The sequence below is a fragment of the Conger conger genome, chromosome 3 (assembly GCF_963514075.1).
Source record: "Conger conger chromosome 3, fConCon1.1, whole genome shotgun sequence".
Classification (NCBI taxonomy): domain Eukaryota; kingdom Metazoa; phylum Chordata; class Actinopteri; order Anguilliformes; family Congridae; genus Conger; species Conger conger.
In genome coordinates this window covers 44,512,932-44,531,830 of record NC_083762.1, presented here as the reverse complement: position 1 = coordinate 44,531,830, position 18,899 = coordinate 44,512,932, and the positions used below count along the sequence as shown (strand labels likewise).

Here is an 18,899-nt window from a genome sequence, read left to right as displayed (position 1 = left end):
AGGGGTAAGAGCCCACAGCGTGCGCGTCTATATGCAGATGGAGTTGTCGTGTTAATCCTCTCTCCTCCCTGCGAGGAGCTGATGTAGGAACACAGGCGGCACTGTGTGTGGACGCAGCCGAGGCGGAGGAGAGAAGGAAGAGGAGGGGGGGCGGGGCCCACGGCAGTCACGCTGGATTAGATGGGTCACATTGTGGAGGCAGCTAACCAATCGGAGGCGAGCTCGCTTTGCCTTATCCCTAATGCTCCCCCGAGTGGGAGCAGAGAAAGAGGAGGGGGGGAGGGAGGGAGAGAAGAAAGAGATGGTAATGAGTGATGAATGAGTTACGCATCATCACTGAGGGTTCAGAGTCGCTCTCAGCTAATGGAAACGTTGGGCCACCACCGCACAGGGCTGGCTTCTGTACCCGATCCATCACGGCTTGTGTGAACGTTTACACTGCCAGAGGACACAAAGAGACCCTCCCCACACTGGCTGGGAAAAACAACACCACTCACTTCTGTTTACTGGGCACACTCTCTCAAATAATTTTTCTTTCACTTAGAAAACATTGACAGAAAGTCACTGATTTGAACCTAATTTCTTTTCTATTAATATCACCCTTCAGAACACTGTTTTTCATAGAATATGAAATACGAATTCCATAAAAGATGGAAACACTGCTCTAGAACAGTCGAACAAATGGGGAGGGATTATGCAAAAGAAGACACTTTTCATAGAATCAGAGCTGCACATTTCACTCATTAAAACACCCAGACAACACCATATGTCCCCCCCGGATGCAATTAAAATCTTTTAAAGATGTACTGTTCCCCAGTTCAACTTTATTCTTCGGATTTTAATGTAAAAATAAAAAAATGAAGATGAAAGGAATATGTAAATGAATGCTAATTAGAGTAACACTATATGCAAAACACAACCAAATGATTACTGCAAGGGGCTTAAAAAAAATTAAATAATAATACCTTGATGTTCCAGTGCTCATACACGCACATACAAACATACACACACAAGCACACTCAAAAACTGCAGAAGGCTACAAATTACTGCTGGACTAAAAAACGAAAAGTGATTTCTGGGACAGTATATTGCTTCAGCTAGTAATGAGAATATAAGCATCCCAACACGGACACTCTTGACAGGACTCTCTCTCCGGTAATTTACCTGCCTGCTGCTGTAAAACAAAGGGCGCGGGGCTGTTAAACAGCTCGCAGTCCGCGACGGTCGTGCGGCTGAGCGAATGATTCAGAAACGCCTACGCTAAAACAGCACATCTAAAGCCATTTCCCTCCCACATCCCTTACAGATGAAGCCTGCCTGCCGTGCTTACAATGGGCCGGACTGCTTCAGCTCCCCAAACCGAAGCAAACAGAGCATCAGCTTCAAGCTTAGACAGATATGGGCACAGGAAGCTGCGATTTGCAATAACGTTGTTGAATATTGGCATGACAATATGACTTGTGTTAAATGAACAAATATTGAAGTAGTTGAAGCAGTTAAGGGGTCTTCCCCAGCTTATCTACAAACAATAATCAGACCCTACACCCCTGCCAGACCTCTTCGTTCAGCCTCCACAGGCCGCTTGGCACCTCCCCCTCTCCGAACCTCCACCTCATGCTCACAACTACTGTCTGTTCTGGCTCCACGGTGGTGGAACAAACTCCCCGTTGAGGTCAGAACTGAAGAATCTCTCCCCACCTTCAAGCGCAAGCTGAAGACACACCTCTTCAAGCAGCACCTCTCCCCATCCCTCCCTACCTCCCTGTGAACCTTAATTGTTGTCTCTGTGACTTGCTTTGTGTATCGGTATTTTTAGTTAGCTAGGAAAGCAGTGTTTGGATAGTGAACTTTGGTCACTTTTGCTCTGTTGTTTGTTTCTTTGTTCAAAAAAAAAATAAAAAAAAATTGGCCTTTGCTGTACAGGTAGCAGTTGAAATTGTACTTCCCTCTAGGGTCTTTCAGCGAACTTATCCCCGGTTATGGGTATGCACTGTACGTCGCTCTGGATGAGAGCGTCTGCCAAATGCCAATAATGTAATATACATAGTTCTAATGACTTTCCGCTTTAGGTACACTGCTAACACAGACCCTAGACAATGAATAGCCTATCTCTGCTGAATGAAAAAAAAAAAAAAATGAAATGAGTTATTTGCAACATGCTTTTATTGACCAAAGTGCACATGCACAGCCAATCAATTTAACAAAACATCAATTTAAATAAATGCTATTCATCGCAGTTCAAGCAGTCTTTTGGATTCGTTTCTCGAATGTTCATGCCGCGATGATGATAAATATATGGTGCAGTCCGAGGCAGAAGTGGGCTCCACTCTCAGGGAAACTAGCCGTGCTAGTAATTTTAGATTAGCTGATATGTGACTTTGCATTTGTTTTTGTTTTTCCACCAAAGTGAAAAAAGGGAAAAGAAAGAATAGAAATCTGGTCGCTCGTTAGGATGAAGATGTAACAAGGAACCAGTTTTTCCACATTTATAGATAATCTACCATTATTCAAGGACAGTAGCTTGCGTTTTAATTTTACAATGGATTTAGGTATTCAGCTCTCAGTCAAGGTCCGATGTTTCTGATTCTAATCAGATCTAAGATGTGCTGCAGTGTTTTCGGTCAAATGGTCGGATTTTATCTTCCAAACTTTATCTTTGCTGTAGTCTGTTCCTTCTTAACATGCGCTGTTGATATTGCGTGCTGGTAAATTCCGGCTATAACAATTCTAACAAAAAGAAAGCTTTAATTTAGCTTAACAAAATTAAGAGTCAACATGTCCTTTGCAATCATACAAGTGACATGCTGTGCAATATGCTCTTTTCTGGTTGAATCACCAGTTAAGTTTACCACCACAATTGATAAAATTAAATTGAATTAACCGGGTAAAACCATTTTGGTCAAGTGTCCATTTGGGTTAGCCATGCCTATTCCTGTTTTATAAGTAGCACTGCCCTCTCTTATACGACAGGTCTGCTCGTAAACCCCGCCCTCCCATTAATTGACACAGATGGATCTCCTCATTTGTCAAAAGTTTCCCTGTTTGGGTTTTAAAAAACAGAAAAGGAAAAAAGACACTCCAGATTAAATTAATTCCCTTTTTCTGACAGTCTTGTCCATCTGAGAGTAAAAATTACATCTCAGGCATCTGCTGTATCTTTCTGCATTCAGATGCAATTTGTTGAGGCAAAACTTTGGTTTGAAACTAGGAGCTGCACTTTCCCCCAAAACAATTAACATGCACAGCTGCTTATTAGTACCTTCCTGAACCGGAAATAGAAAATGCATTGTGCTTAATTGCTCCATTCCTCTCACAATAACTGTTAAAGATGCACAAACGAAGCTAATATTTAAAGAAATTATTAGATATAAATGGTAAATGGTTGGCATTTATATAGCGCCTTTATCCAAAGCTTGGTACAATTGATGCTTCTCATTCACCCATTCATACACACACTCATTTACATTTTTGAAATTTAGCAGACGCTTTTAATCCAAAGCGACTTACAAGTGCATAGGTTCTTCCACAAGTTAAAGCATCACACCCATAGCTAGTAAAATACACATGAAGTGTTGTTCTAAACGTAGTCATCATAAGTGCAATTTAGTTTTTTTTTGTTTTTTGGGGGGGTTAGACAAGAGGGATAGGGATATCAGAAAGGGGGGCGGGGGAAATCAGGAGGGAGGACTAAGGTACAGTTTGAAAAGGTGTTTTTAGTCTGCGTTGAAATGGGGGAGGGATTCAGGCAAGTCACGAAATACAGACACCATGACAAAGTACGGCGGGAGAGGAAGTTGGGGACAAGCCGGGTTTCAGACGGTCGTTTTGCTGGCATTAGGAACTTCTGATTGTCACAGTTAAGGAAAGTTGAATTGACATAATGTACGGTGGCTCGTGTTTTCGAAAATGCAGAAAACCACCAAATGTGAGTGAGCAAGCGACTGTGAGCGAGAGAGTGAGAGAGACCCCACAACAAAGCTACAGACACCAGAAGCTACAGACAAAGATACAGACACCATGACAAAGCTACAGACACCACGACAAAGCTACAGACAAAGCTACAGACCCCATGACAAAGCTATAGACAAAGATACAGACACCATGACAGTTACAGACAAAGCTACAGAAACCATGGCAAAGCACACACAGATACAGACACCATGACAAAGCTAGAGAACCTACAGACAAAGATACAGACACCATGACGAAGGTCTGATTCTCATTCACCCATTCATACACACACTCACACACCAATGGCGATTGGTTGCCATGCAATGAGGTGGAGGTTCAGAGAGGGGGAGGTGCCAAGCGGCCTGTGGAGGCTGAACGAAGAGGTCTGGCAGGGGTGTAGGGTCTGATGATTTTTTGTAGATAAGCTGGGGAAGACCCCTTAACTGCTTGGAAGGCTAGCACCAATGTTTTGAATTTGATGCGAGCTATGACAGGCAGCCAGTGGAGGGAAGTAAGCAGGGGGGAGACGTGTGAGTATTTGGGAAGGTTGAAGACCAGACGAGCTGCTGCATTCTGGATAAGTTGGAGGGGTCTGATGGCGGACGCTGGGAGGCCAGCCAAGAGGGAAAGGACCAAAGGACCACGAACAATATGCCCAAACACAAGCTCATTTGGACTGAAACCTGTGCTCTCCTGTGAAACCTCCCTGGCAGCCATCAACCAAGGCAAGCCTTCCTAACTTTCACTTTGGATCACCTTAGGTATGCCAAAAGTGGTCAAGAACTTGATCAAAGCCTTCAATACAGACCTAGAAGTGACGCAACGGATAGGCTTCAGATATCTAGTGGCTAGTCACAGTTAGCAAGTATGCACTGCCAGATTTTGAACATGGGACAGGTCCAATGCAGTCAGTAATTAGGTGCTCAAAAGGTTTACCTACTGTAGGAATAGGATACAAAGGTGCTGGCTTAATAGATTGATTAGGCTTACCAGTAACTTGGCATGTGTGACAGGTCTTACAGTAAAAGGCTACATCCTTTTTAACCCTGGCCAAAAAAAAAATGCCGTAAAATACAGTCATACGTTTTTCGAACACTTTGATGACCCGCAAGGCCGTCATGGGAAATTTTCTAAATCTGTTCTCGGAATTTAGAAGGAATTACAATTTGATTAATTGTCTCATCAGAAAAGCCTGGCCGACTCCATTTCCGCATCAAAATGGCATCTTGGAAAAAAATACCCCTGGGAGCTAGAGTTGAACTCATCCTCAGAAAAAAACTTTGCCGAACAAGACAGCCAATGAGGAATTGGCTTTCTGATCAGAGAAACTCCTGAGAAGAAACATTTACATTTTACATTTACATTTTAGTCATATGGCAGACGCTTTTAATCCAAAGCGACTTACAAGTGCATAGGTTCTACCATAAGTCAAAGCATCACATCCAGAAACTAGCAAAATACACATGAAATGCTGTTCTAAACATAGTTGTCATCATAAGTGCATTTTTTAATTTTTATTTATTTTTTTATTTTTTATTTATATATATTTTTTTTTTTGGGGGGGGGGTTAGACAAGGATAGGGATATCAGAAAGGAGGGGCAGGGGAAATCAGGGGAAACCGATGGCGATTGGCTGCCATGCAAGGCACCAACCAGCTCGTCAGGAGCATTTGGGGGTTAGGTGTCTTGCTCGGGGACATTTCAACAGCCCGAGCAACCCTCCGACTGCCAGACGACTGCTCTTACTGCCTGAGCCATGTCGCCCCATATAAATGAACTAGTAATAAATGCAGGGATTCCATATGTTCATTAAAGTATTCTGCTTATGGAAAAACACAGTTTACTTTTAGACAAAAAGGTTATTAGTATACATATAATATGAACAGAAGAGAGCATTTCATTTGATGGTCAGATAACTGAGACAATACTAAATACTAGTTAGACTCCATCTCCTCATGTGTGTACACAGCAAAGCTTTTCACTGATACATAAAGGCAGAAAAAAAAAAAAAAGGTTTCACATGTTGTAAGAATACATTTTACATCTACCAAAATATGTTCCTAGACTATAAAAATTACTAAAAAGGCCACACATTCAAGAACATCTCTCAGGTCATTCTCTCTCATGTTTGTGAAAAACACAGCATGCTTGACTAGTTTCAACAGGCAGAGAATGCCATGGAGTCACAATTAATCAGGGGGCAGCATTTGCCAGCTATCAAAATATGTGACACGACCGAACCCAAGAAAGAAAAAAAAAAAAAAAAAAAAAAAAAAAAAAAAAAACTACCCAAAATGTCATGTTCTTATGTTTGTATACAACATTATCAAAATGAAGACTGCAGGAATTACACAATGCATTTCAGAGTGGGTTCAGAACGGGGTAAAACCCAAAAAGCAGAGTAATATTACATTTTATCTAAAGATCTGAAACCATTCAGTGTGACATATGTAATGGAGGAAATCAAGAAGAGTGCAAATACTTTATCACGGCACTGTAAATGGAACGGGCACAACAAGCTGTATGCTTAGTGGTGAGGATGATGACTACAGAAGTAGTGCCTTCAATCTATTAGAAAGCAACTCAAAGAGCACTGTGAAAATGGGTCACCCACCTCAACTGCCACCAATCTCTAAGGGCAAGAGCCAACAGATGCAAGGAACTACTAAAGATTGGCAGAGCCAGATCGGGAATTTGGCCATGGCACGAGGGAACACCCCCGTGGTTTGGGAGAAGCGCCATGGGACTTTCAATGAGCCCCAAACCTTGATTGAAATATTAATGAGGGTGGTGGTGTGGATTTAGGCCATTTTAAATAATCAGTATCGTTACCATTGTGTGGTTAGTCACAGTCAGATTAAAATAGGAATCTACTGGAAAATATAAAATATGTATTTTTGCCATCTGGAGACAATACTGCAAACACCCTGAAAACAATACGTACAATATGTACAATACATACAATAGAAAATATAGGGCTCTGACAGTACGATTTAGGAAAATAACTTGATGGCACAGATGGAAACAACTCTGCTCTTATTTAATATGATAATTGAATCTATAGATTGGCACAGGTCCTTTCAGCTACTTGTTATTATCTCTGATTCTATATGTGTGTGGGGACTTGTCCATTGGCAATTGAGCAATTCAGTCGCAGGGGACATTGGCTCAGGCGGTAAGAGCAGTCGTCTGGCAGACGGAGGGTCAGTTTGATCGCGTCCTGGGAGTGTCGAAGTGTACCTGAGCAAGACACCGAACGCCCAATCGCTCCTGACGAGTTGGTTGGTACCATACCTGGCAGCCAATCGCCGTTGGCATGTGAGTGTGTGTGTGAATGGGAAGAAGCATCAATTGCACAGCGCTTTGGATAAAGGCGCTACATAAATGCCAACCATTTACCATTTAATGCTATGCTCCCACCAAAACAGCAGTTTTCCTTGTTTCTCTAACCTCAAGCTCACACTGTTCATTGCCTATGGTGTCCATTACAAAGCCAGACTTGATATTTGCAAACAGAAAACCGAATACCCTAGCCAACAAGAGTTTCTACTTAATGTCTCAGCATGAGGTTGTGGGTAGCATATTTGGGCATGTCATTGTCTTTGTAAGGTCTTGTTTTTTGGGGCCGTTCCTCTGTCCGATGCCATGTTCCATGCTTGCCTGCGTTCAGTGCTCCATACACTTGTTTTTGCCGGGGTCTCACCTACTTCCTTATGCCACACCCACAGCCTTTCAACCAAAAATGGGCTGACGTTCAAAAATAATGGAATGGAGATCACCATTTATGTTCCACTTAGCTTGACACTTTCCAAACGCCTTGAATGTGCATACATCATGCCATTCCCAATGTAATGGAATTTAATTTTTATGTTTGAGTGTGGAAGGTGACTATTCCATCTTCTGCACTCAAGTCCATTCCACTAATGCAGTTTGAATTTGATTTACAATCAATTCTCTAAATTCCATTCCTTCTCAATTCTGTTAATTCAACACACAATTATATTATCAAATAATATCTTTGAACAAACAAATTACAGTGAGCACCACAATTAATTGGACAGTGACACATTCTTTGTTATTTTGGATCTGTACCCTAGCACTTTGAGTTTAGGATAATAATGTTGAAGTGCAGACCATTAGCTTTAATTGGCATGTATTTTCATCCATATGGAATGAACAGTTTAGAAAGGACAGCACCTTTTGTACATTGTCCCCCCATTTTAAGGTACTACAAGTATTTATTGAATTGGTTCACAGATGTGTTTCATTAAGCAGGTGTATTCATTTGTGTCTTTAGTGAATGCAGAAGAAAGCCGTCTAATCTTGATTCTAGACTTTGCAATTACCTTTGGAGATTGCGGTTTGGTTATGACAACATCTGGAAGACATCAGCATTAATGAAAATGAAGCTGGCTGCCATAAGGCTCAGAAATGAAAATCAATCAGGAACATTGCAAAATGTCATGCCCAAGTCAACAATTTGGTTCATTATTAACAATAAAAATAAAAATAAAACACCTGGTGAACTCTATGTCAAAAGACCCAGTAGACCGAGGAAGACCACTGCAGTGGTCGACCGACGAATACTCTCTATGGTGTAGAAAAACCCTGCTGACCACAGCCCAACAGATAAAAAAAACACTCTACGAAACATGGTTGAGGGGGTTTTATGGCTTGGACCTGTGTAGGGACTACAACTTCCACATTCCCACAGGAAAATTCTGCGACGTCCACCACGAATGATGTCTAACTTGGTTCAGCCAATCCCGTAATGGCGGGAGCAATAAACTTTCCCGTATAAGAGCAAGACATGTTCTTGGGATCTCTCTTCTGCTACCTCTTCTGCTTCTTCTCTTCGACGCACCCTTTTTGGCCATTCGCTTCAGCTCATCTGCTCCGAGACTCGGACAGAGGCTGAATGCTGCACAGCGCACTACCAGGCCTACGGACACACCCAGGTACCTCGCGGTAACTTCGTGGCCTATAGCGAGTGGAAACTGGTGTATGCGGAACGCTACATCAGTTTACCCCTGCAAAGCTCACCAAAGAACAACTGCAACGAACATCCTTCCAGCAACCGAGTGGACCAGACGACAACGCGCGGCTAAGACGCCCCAGCCAGCGCATCTCTCCAGGACACGCATTCACAGCACCATCGCGGCTCCTATAAGGACAGCACGTCTTTTGGATCCAATGCGTATGGACTCACTAAGAGAACAAACATTCAGGCATAGCCAGTGTTTAGTTTAGTCTTAACTGTTTTTGTGAATCTGTGTTTCAATATTTACCATCCTACCATTGTAATGTGTTTGGTTAGCTACATACATATGTACGTGAATTGATTCGCCGTCTTTTGGCACAGAGTAAAACTACGCAAGTAGTCCCTTCTCACAGCTAACTCTAACTTATTACCACACCCAGAACTCTAGCTTACTCAAGCTAGCTACTCCCACCTTTCCTTTGTTCAAGCGACACACGCGCCCACACACACACATACACACATACACTTAACCTACTAATTTACCCAACTAAATTTCCGTTAGTTTATCGGTTATGAGTTTGTATGTTTGTTTAATAAATATATTTTATTAAACCCCGGTGTCCATTTTGGAATCGCATAGACATGAGAGCCGAGTTAAAGCAGTCTTTCGAAGAACTTCCAACCTTCAGGTTATCGGTATGTTTCATCATTAATATTGGTTATTTTAATTATTAATAAAAATACTAAATTTGTGGTTAGATATTCCTGATAACAGTACAATCAGTACAATCAGTAAAGACTGATTACTTTTTGCAGTTATACTGCTACATAACATTAACTGGCGCCCCGGTTTCGTAGTGAGTAAAATCCCTACGTTATTTGGTGGCCCGTGCGAGGACCCCACATAATCTGGAGCCCCGTGCGAGGACCCTACATAATTTGGAGGCCGTGCAAGGACCCCTACACCTGTATGACTGCCAGTGGCTGCCACATCGATGATGTGACTGCAGATAGAAGTAGAATAATGAATCGTGAAGTCAACAGAAATATTTTATCAGCTCAGATAAAACCAAATGCCTCCAAACTTATTGGACAGAACTTCATCATGCAACAAGACAATGACCCAAAACATACTGCTAGAGAAACAAAGGGGTTTTTGGCCGCCAAAAAGTGGAAAATATTGGACTGGCCGAGTCAGTCACCGGATCAGAATCCAATTGAACATGCACTTTACATGCTGAAGGCAAAAAGTCCCAGAAACAAGCAGAAACTGAAGAGGGCTGCAGTACAGGCCTGGCAGTGTATCACCAGGGAAGATACCCAGCATCTGGTGATGTCTATCCATCACAGACTTCAAGCAGTCATTGTATTGGAAGGATACGCAACCAAATATAAAAAATGATAACTTTATTCTACATTGTTAAACTATCCAATATTTTAATGCCCTAAAAGAGGGGGGTACAATGTACAAAAAGTTCTATCATTTCTAAACGGTTTATCCGATATAGATAGCACTTCAACCTCATTGTCTTTGTATCCTTTCTAGTTAAAAGTGCTAGAGTACAGAACTAAAATGACAAAAAATGCGTTACTGTCCAATGAATTATGGTGTGCACTAACCATATCCCCTTATTACAAAGACTATTATGAAACCAGTTCCATTTTTTAAAGATTATTGGCCTGGCATTTTTTTGATCAGTTCCCCACTTCTTGTTTGAACTGAAATTGTGTGGTGAACACAATTTACGTTTTTGCGAGAATTTAAATTGGAATTTACCCCAACCAGTGACAATCGGAAAAGGGTACCGTGTCAATGTGATCATTAAAACATGTTTTTCATTAACAGTGGATTTATGAGAACTGATGCTGACGTCCTGCATCAATCAGGCCATGTCTTGTAGCATGAGTGAGAGGAGCTGCGGCTGCAGTGTAACCTCCAGCAAAAAGTCATTTAACCCTTCCTGCACCGAGGGAAAGGCAAAGCAATACAGTCCTCTAACAGGACAGGGACATTGAGTCCCGTGAAAATCTTTTGACAGCACCGATAATATGGGCTTCCTACTCAGAGATAATAAAATGCAATCAGGCTGAAAAACATTCCATCTGGACCTGAGCAAACGTCAGGCTTGATTAAGAACGGAAAAAATCGGTTTTGCCTCGTTTAAAACGTAGTGGGATGACACTTTCACAATTAAGAGATTTATTACCAACAGGCTGCACTCGAGCACTTGCATGGAGGCTGGTGGCTAAGCTTAGCTAAAGTAAGTCGCACAAACACCAGAGAGATATTTGAGTGCATTTGGAGCCGAGATGCAACACTTTTCTCTCTGAAGCAATGTAGGCGGCTTGTATTACGTAACGTTACATAACCTGAAAGGGATGCGTAATTACAGGCAGATCCAAAGCTCAGGAACTGGGGGGGGTGCATTACGATTTGTCGGATTGGCACCCTGACGTTGATGATTTTGATAGCGCGTTTGAGTCACAGGGCCTTCTGCATCATTATCGCCTCTGCCTGGGTTAGATATGTGCCGAGATATAAAGGGGACAGAGCCATGAAAACAAGGCCGGGTATGGGCATGCCTCCGGGGAGAACGGCCTGCTGGGAATCGAAGTGCGATGGAGGGCTCTCTCTTTGTACGGCACTGTGATGCTGTAACACTGCAGGTGATTATGCAAGCCCTGGAAGGAGGGGGGGGGGGGTGGGGATGAGGAGGAAGAACGAGGAAGGACAGTAACCTTGATGAATAACGCCCCTTCTTACACAAAGACCTTTGTTGTGTCAGCTGGACATGGAGAAAGAGAAAGAGAGCCGTCACAGGTAAAAGCCTCACAAATTTACGGGAGGCCACGGGAGGTTAAGACAACTCGTGATCACAATGATATAACCGATTCGAGCGCAACAAATTCAACCTGCACAGGCACAGGGCGCACTCTGAGCAGCCTGCGAGGCGTGCCTTTTCCTTCACGTTAATGGGTGCCATTAGTCACTCCCAGACCACCCCCCCCCCCCACAAAAACAGCCATGACTTTGGGCTGGGCCACAAAGCACTAAAACCATGTCTGGGTCATATTTATGTTATGGTTGTGAAGCTGAGCACATCCTAAGTGCTCTGCATGTGGCTGCTTTTTATATTGAGTGCATCATATAGTGAAAGACCTGGGAATGCAGAGCGGAATCACAGAAAAAAGCAGAAAGTACGTGACCACTTTCGGTTTCAGAAACCGGATTGCAAATTATATAACTTCAATTGCAGGCGGAAATGTGATATCGTGTGGGCACTTCATTCCGCCTACTTCCCACTGGTAAAGCAGCATTAGATCCCAGCATTATCTCTGGGGCAGCGGAAGAATTAAAATAAGAGGCTCCCATTAGCGGCCAGCTTCGGCTTAATCTGGGAAGATGGGCATTGGGCTGCTCTAGTGCATAATGCAGGCCCACCCGTCTTTCTGCTTATGTTGCAGAAAGGGGAAGCAAAACAAATGATAAATGTTTCAAGACAACTAAATTACCAGGCTCTGCACCCCCCACCTTGACAGTGATGCATGGATTTGTATTCACAAGCACATGCAGCCGTGCACTCGGCAAGGTCATACAAGAACACAGGCTGTGTATGATGAATTGGGGCCTGCATGTTTACATGTGTGGGAGCCTGGTAGAGAGCAAGAACACAGGCTGTGTATGATGCATTGGGGCCTGCATGTTTGTGTGAGCCTGGTACAAAGAAACAATGCCTATGGGTTTCAATTACAGTGCAGTCCATAAGTATTTGGACAGCTGTACAATTTCAGTTCTTTTGGCTCTACACTCCAGCACTTTTGATTTGAAATGAAACAATGAATACGAGGTTAAAGAACAGACCGTCACCTTTTATTTGAGAATTAAATTATTCCCCCCTCAGCCTCATAATGGCTTCCTTGACTTTCATTGGCACAACACTGGTCCTCATGTTGACAATCACCAATAACAGACTCCAAAGGCAATCAAAAGCCTAGAATCAAGACTAGGTACTGAAGCATCTTATACATGCAAGTAATTGAAAATACCTCACTAATCAGAAACAGATGAGAAGCCAACTGTCAAATTAATTTTGGTCCCAGAACTAAAAAGGGATGCAATTCCTTTTTCACAGATAATTCCTGAATCCCAATATGAATGTAAATACCCTCAAATTAAAGTTGACAGCACTTTGTATGTTTGTATATGTATGGTTTCATCTCCAATCCAATGTGCTGGAGTACAGAGCCAAAACAACAAAAAATGACCAATGATATTCGGAAGACATTGAGAAAAGTGGACTGCTGGAATTACTTGGGCTTATTATAGAGAAAATGAAATGACGACAACTAGTCAAGCACAATAAATCCTGCCTTTCAATGAATTTCTCAACACAAAAAATACAGTGCCCGATGAACATTAGCCGCCTCCAGGTACAGATGCAGTCTCTTCAACCCCCACTAGCAACCCTCCAAATTCAAGTATTCGAGAACTGCCCCCTGCCAAAAAAAAATTAAGAAAAGAAAAAGAAAGCCTTGCCCATGAAAACCTAAAAAACAAGGGACTATTCCAATGGCAGAGAATTCACATTTACTGCACAGCTAAACAGCAATCGTCCTCAGCCAAGCAGGAGCAGGTGAACTTGGCATTTTCCACTGCAGGGCACTGCAGTGGCTAGAGCAAGGTGTAATACGGAACATTGCGGGTCTTTGCAGATGCCAATGATGACAGGGGTGTGCTGAGGGGGAGCAAACGATGCCGTAATACCATTTAATATGCAGGATGAGTGGGGCTCCCGGCAGGACACTGCCGCAATTGGGACGAACAATTACATTCATTACTGGAGCGTCAGAGAGAGCTTTACAAGTTTATGTAAGTTTATTTCCTCACTTACGCGGGAGGAGAAAGGCTGGCTCATGAGTCAGACGAGGGGAAGTCAGCTCCTCTAAGCAGAGCCAGTACAGTACTGTACGCACAGTCCTTGAATTAATAGTGGCGTCCGCTACTGTTCTTCAGCCCACTGCAAGTAATGCTGGCTGCGGCAGATCGATTCGGTTACATAACTGTGCTGCACTACATCACCCTCTCCCCCGCAGCACAACGGCTACACTGCGCAGGTGCTCCAACTCTCCAAGAGACCGAACAATCTAGTTTCACTAAAGTTTCATAACCAACTGCTGCAGCTCTCATCTGCAGCCATGCTCCTGTGAGATGCTGTCCATGTTATTTAAACATGAGCTGCTAAGACCACACAAATGCATAGGACTCCAGGAAATTTGACAATTGATCATTCGGAAGTAAATGGTTGGCATTTATGTAACGCCTTTATCCAAAGTGCTGTAATTGATTCTTCTCATTCACCCACACCCACACACACACAAAACGCCGATTGGCTTCCATGCAAGACACCAACCATCTCGTCAGGAGCAATTGGGGGTTAGGTGTTTTGCTCAGGGACACTTCAACACACCCAGGGTGGGATTGATGCGAGATTGTGCAGTAGTCTATATCAGTGGTTCCCAACCTTTTCACTAAAATGGAATATACATTTTTGGTGAGGAAAGGATACGTTTATGAATTCCCAGAAAGGCAATATTGCCCAATGTGTCACGCTAGTCGCAGATGAGACAAGGCAGGGGGTGCTTGTTAACTAGCTTGTTAACTAGCTGAACTAGCTGAACTACAGGACACTTACAAACTTCATATTTGATCTTTTTGTCACATCCTCTAATAAGGCTTGAAGACAGTTTGTAGCTTCCATTCAGTCTGGTTGTAGGAGTACTGAATGTCTGAGCAGTCTCAGAACACCGGTGCCATGGCCCTAGGGGGCTTGTGTGAAGGGGGTAAAGGGGAACACAACTGAACATTTGAAAGACATTTACCAACCAAATATTTGTCAGAATTCCCACTGTAACAGGAATAGCTTGGAGTTCCAGGGGCTTAAATTGTCCTTGTGATGCCAGTCAGATATAAATATAAACCACTGACATTTACACTGGACCAACTTATCAACTGCCTACCATGTTTACTATTGAAGATGGAAATATAATAAATTCAAGATTTTGTGTTCTGTTTCACTAAAATCCAAAAGTGTATTGGAGATGTAAAGGCTTTTATGAGACATTCACTCAGAAAACTAGAACAAATTCACTAGGACAAAGAAGAGTGAAACCTATAACATTTCCTTTTCGACTGAACATGGTGATAGTTCTCCTTTGCCATGTACTATTTATATTATGTAAAGGGACAGTTCACCCAAAAATAAAGTAAAGCTATATTTCCACCTTCCCAAATTGCCATCTATCCATCCAGAAAGGTTCACTTAGTTTTAAGTTTTGTAGTTATCTACTGTAGCTCACTTGGACACAATGTGGTGCCCAAATTGGCATGCATATATATACACATCTCTCCACAAACCTTGTTGTGCATGGTTTCATCGACCAAAGTGCACCATTGTTTTGGTTGGTTGGTTACTAGGTAGGTTAACCGTTTAAATGTTTAACCGCTCACACCCCTATTGGTTACTTGTGAATTTGAGTTAACATCAAAATATTAATGCAAGTGTCATCAGAGCAATCTATGGCTAATTTTATCCCTACCAATGGGCAATCCTTTTGACGTATTAACAGCTCTAGAGAACCAGCCACAGCAGCCTTCCTGCCAAGCCATTCTTGACAACTGTGGGTTCCAGAGCCACACTACAAGTGCCACAAGCATTACATGTTCAAGGGACACGACACACATACATGTCTAAAAACAACATATAATCCTATGATTCAACTCCAGACCAATTCATGGCAATGTTTGAGTCATCCGGATCGGGCGTAATTACATCTGTTCTAGAGCATGTGGTGCCCATGGGAACCGGAGCGCTCGCATCTCCTTCCGGTGCTCATCTTGTTTGCCGAACCAAGCTCAACTCTTGGCAGCTTTTCAGCTTCATTGTTTGAATAATTAAAGGCCCTTATTTTAATACATCTGATAGAGATCTCTCAGAGTAACAGAAATGCCTGAGTGGCCCATTACAGCCCACAACAGCTTCGGCCGACTTGCAATTTGCTGATGCTGAGTACACTCCAGCTTAAAGTAAAGAAGGGGAAAAGGTGCAATGCAAACAATGCTTGTAAATTCACACAGGTTATCCATCTGCACAGTGAATAACCAAGATGACAGATGGTGGGCCTGCAACCACTCCCACTCCCTTTTCCATCAGCCTGAAGCCTGAAGCCTGAAGAAGAGCCCCAGTCAAACCATGAAACTAAATAAAAGGTCACAAGAAAAATTCACATGGACAAATGTTGATAAATGATGCAATAGTTCACTGAGGACAGTCTTATATAAATTCCGTGAAGACAAGTGTTCCAAGGAAGCGTTTACATAACATGCAGTGTCCGGTACATTTAACCTGTGTGTGCAGAGATACGACTTGCGTCATGGTTTAATGGTCACGTAATACAGTTGCTGGGCACAGTGAACAGTGCACACTGACGAAGCCTTAAGGAATGATTTCAGAAAGCGGTTGACTAAACAGAGCTGCATCTGTCCACCTAATGCATGTACTGTCAGTCTCCTTTAAATACAGTTAATTAGACATGGGTCAATTACTCTCCCAGCTGGTACAAAAACAAGTGGCTGCGCAATGCAGTGGAAATGGTCTCTCTTCATTTTGTAGTATCTCAAAAAATAATAACAGTGGAAGGGGAGAAAAGCACACATATTTACATAATGTACAGTCCCCTCATGTATTGGAGATAAATTCCTTTGTTTTTGCAATACACTAATGATAATCGATAATCGTTTGAGGTCAACAGATGTACAGATCCGAATTTCAGCTTTTATTTCCTGGTATTTATTATCATTATTTTTTTAATCAAGATTTGTTAAACAACTTGCATATGACCTTTTGTATCAGACAACCCAATTTTTAGGTGAGCAAAATAATTGGAACATGTGACTGACAGGTGTTTCTTGTTGCCCAGATGTATCCTGTTAGATTGATTGGTTAAACAGTAAATAGTTCTGAATGTCTACTCTTGGTTTTAGCCTTGGGTTTTGCCTGTAAACACTGCATTTGTGTTAGAAAAGACAAACCAACATGAAGACCAGAGAGCTGTCTTTGGGAGAAAAGCAAGCCATTTTTAAGCTTAGAAAGGAGGGGAAATCGATCAGAGCCGATCAGTTACAAATACACAAATCGATCAGTTGATGACAGAAACATTGTGAGAGCGGCGAAGAAGGGTTCCACAGGGTAGGTGACCCGGTCATGCAGGTTCTTCCTATACAACATACGGAGAATCCGCCCCTTTCTCACCCCCTACTCGACCCAGCTCCTGGTCCAAGCGATGGTTCTGTCCCGCCTGGACTACTGCAATTCCCTCTTGGCTGGCCTCCCAGCGTCTGCCATCAGACCCCTCCAACTCATCCAGAATGCAGCAGCTCGCCTGGTCTTCAACCTTCCCAAATACTCACACGTCACCCCCCTGCTTACTTCCCTCCACTGGCTGCCTGTCATGGCTCGCATCAAATTCAAAACATTGGTGCTAGCCTTCCAAGCAGTTAAAGGGTCTTCCCCAGCTTATCTACAAAAAATCATCAGACCCTACACCCCTGCCAGACCTCTTCGTTCAGCCTCCACAGGCCGCTTGGCACCTCCCCCTCCCTGAACCTCCACATCACGCTCACGACTACTGTCTGTTCTGGCTCCACGGTGGTGGAACGAACTCCCCGTTGAGGTCAGAACTGTAGAATCTCTCCCCACCTTCAAGCGCAAGCTGAAGACACACCTCTTCAAGCAGCACCTCTACCCATCCCTCCCTACCTCCCTGTGAACCTTAATTGTTGTCTCTGTGACTTGCTTTGTGCATCGGTATTCTTAGTTGGCTAGGTAAGCAGTGTTTGGATAGTTAACTTTGGTCACTTTTGCTCTGTTTGTTTCTTTGTTCTCAAAAAATAAAAAATAAAAAATAAAAAAAGGGCCCTCGTCCTTATCTTTGCTGTACAGGTAGCAATTGAAATTGTACTTCCCTCTAGGGTCTTTCAGCGAACTTATCCCTGATTATGGGTATGCACTTTGTTGTACGTCGCTCTGGATAAGAGCGTCTGCCAAATGCCAATAATGTAATGTAATGTAATGGGTAGGGGTGAAGGCATCTCAATCAACAGTTCAAATAAGAACAGCAATATAGAGGCTATATCACAAGATGCAAACCACTCTTCAGCAGTAAGAATCGGAAGGCGAGAATACAATTTGCAGAAGTACAGAGATGAGCCACAAAAGTTCTGGAACAAAGTTTTATTGACTGAAGAGGCCAAGAAGAACCTCTACTAAAGCGATGTAAAGGTCAGTGTGAAGAAGGAAGGGATCTGCTCATGATCCAAAACATACAAGCTCATCTGGGAAGCACATTGTCATGGCTTGGGCATGGCTGCTGCTGGAGTGGGCTCACTAATCTTTATTGATGATGTAACTCATGATGGTAGCAGCGCGATGAATTCAGAAGTCTACAAATATATTGTGTCTGCCAACTTATTGAGAAAACTCACTGGGAGGAACTTCATCATGCAGCAAGACAATGACCCAAAACATGAAAAGGACTTCATTAGGGAGAGTTTTTAGACTGGCCAAGTCAATCACTAGACCTTAACCCAATTGAGCATGCATTTCACCTCCTGAAGAGGCCATTGAAGGGAAAACCCCCTGAAACAAACAAAAGAAATAGGCGGCAGTAGGAGCCTGGAAAAGCTTCAAAAAAGACAAATGCAACAATTCGGTGATGTCAATGGGTTGTAGGCTTGATGCAGTTATTACACACAAGTGATATGCAACCAAATATTAAGTGTTATTTACTTTCATTTACTTAAAATTTGGTGGTCTGATACTAGAGGTGCTGTGATCTAAGCATTTTAACACATCTAGGTGTAAATACCAGGAATAAAAGCTGAAACTCTTGTTTCGTGTTCATCTTTTTC

At 42.7% G+C, this 18,899-nt stretch overlaps 1 protein-coding gene across 3 annotated transcripts in view; it reads right to left on the bottom strand.

Annotated features, from left to right (window-relative positions):
* Positions 1-18,899, bottom strand: part of chn1 (chimerin 1) — a 79,859-nt gene that overhangs the window by 14,662 nt on the left and 46,298 nt on the right. The window lies entirely within an intron of this gene.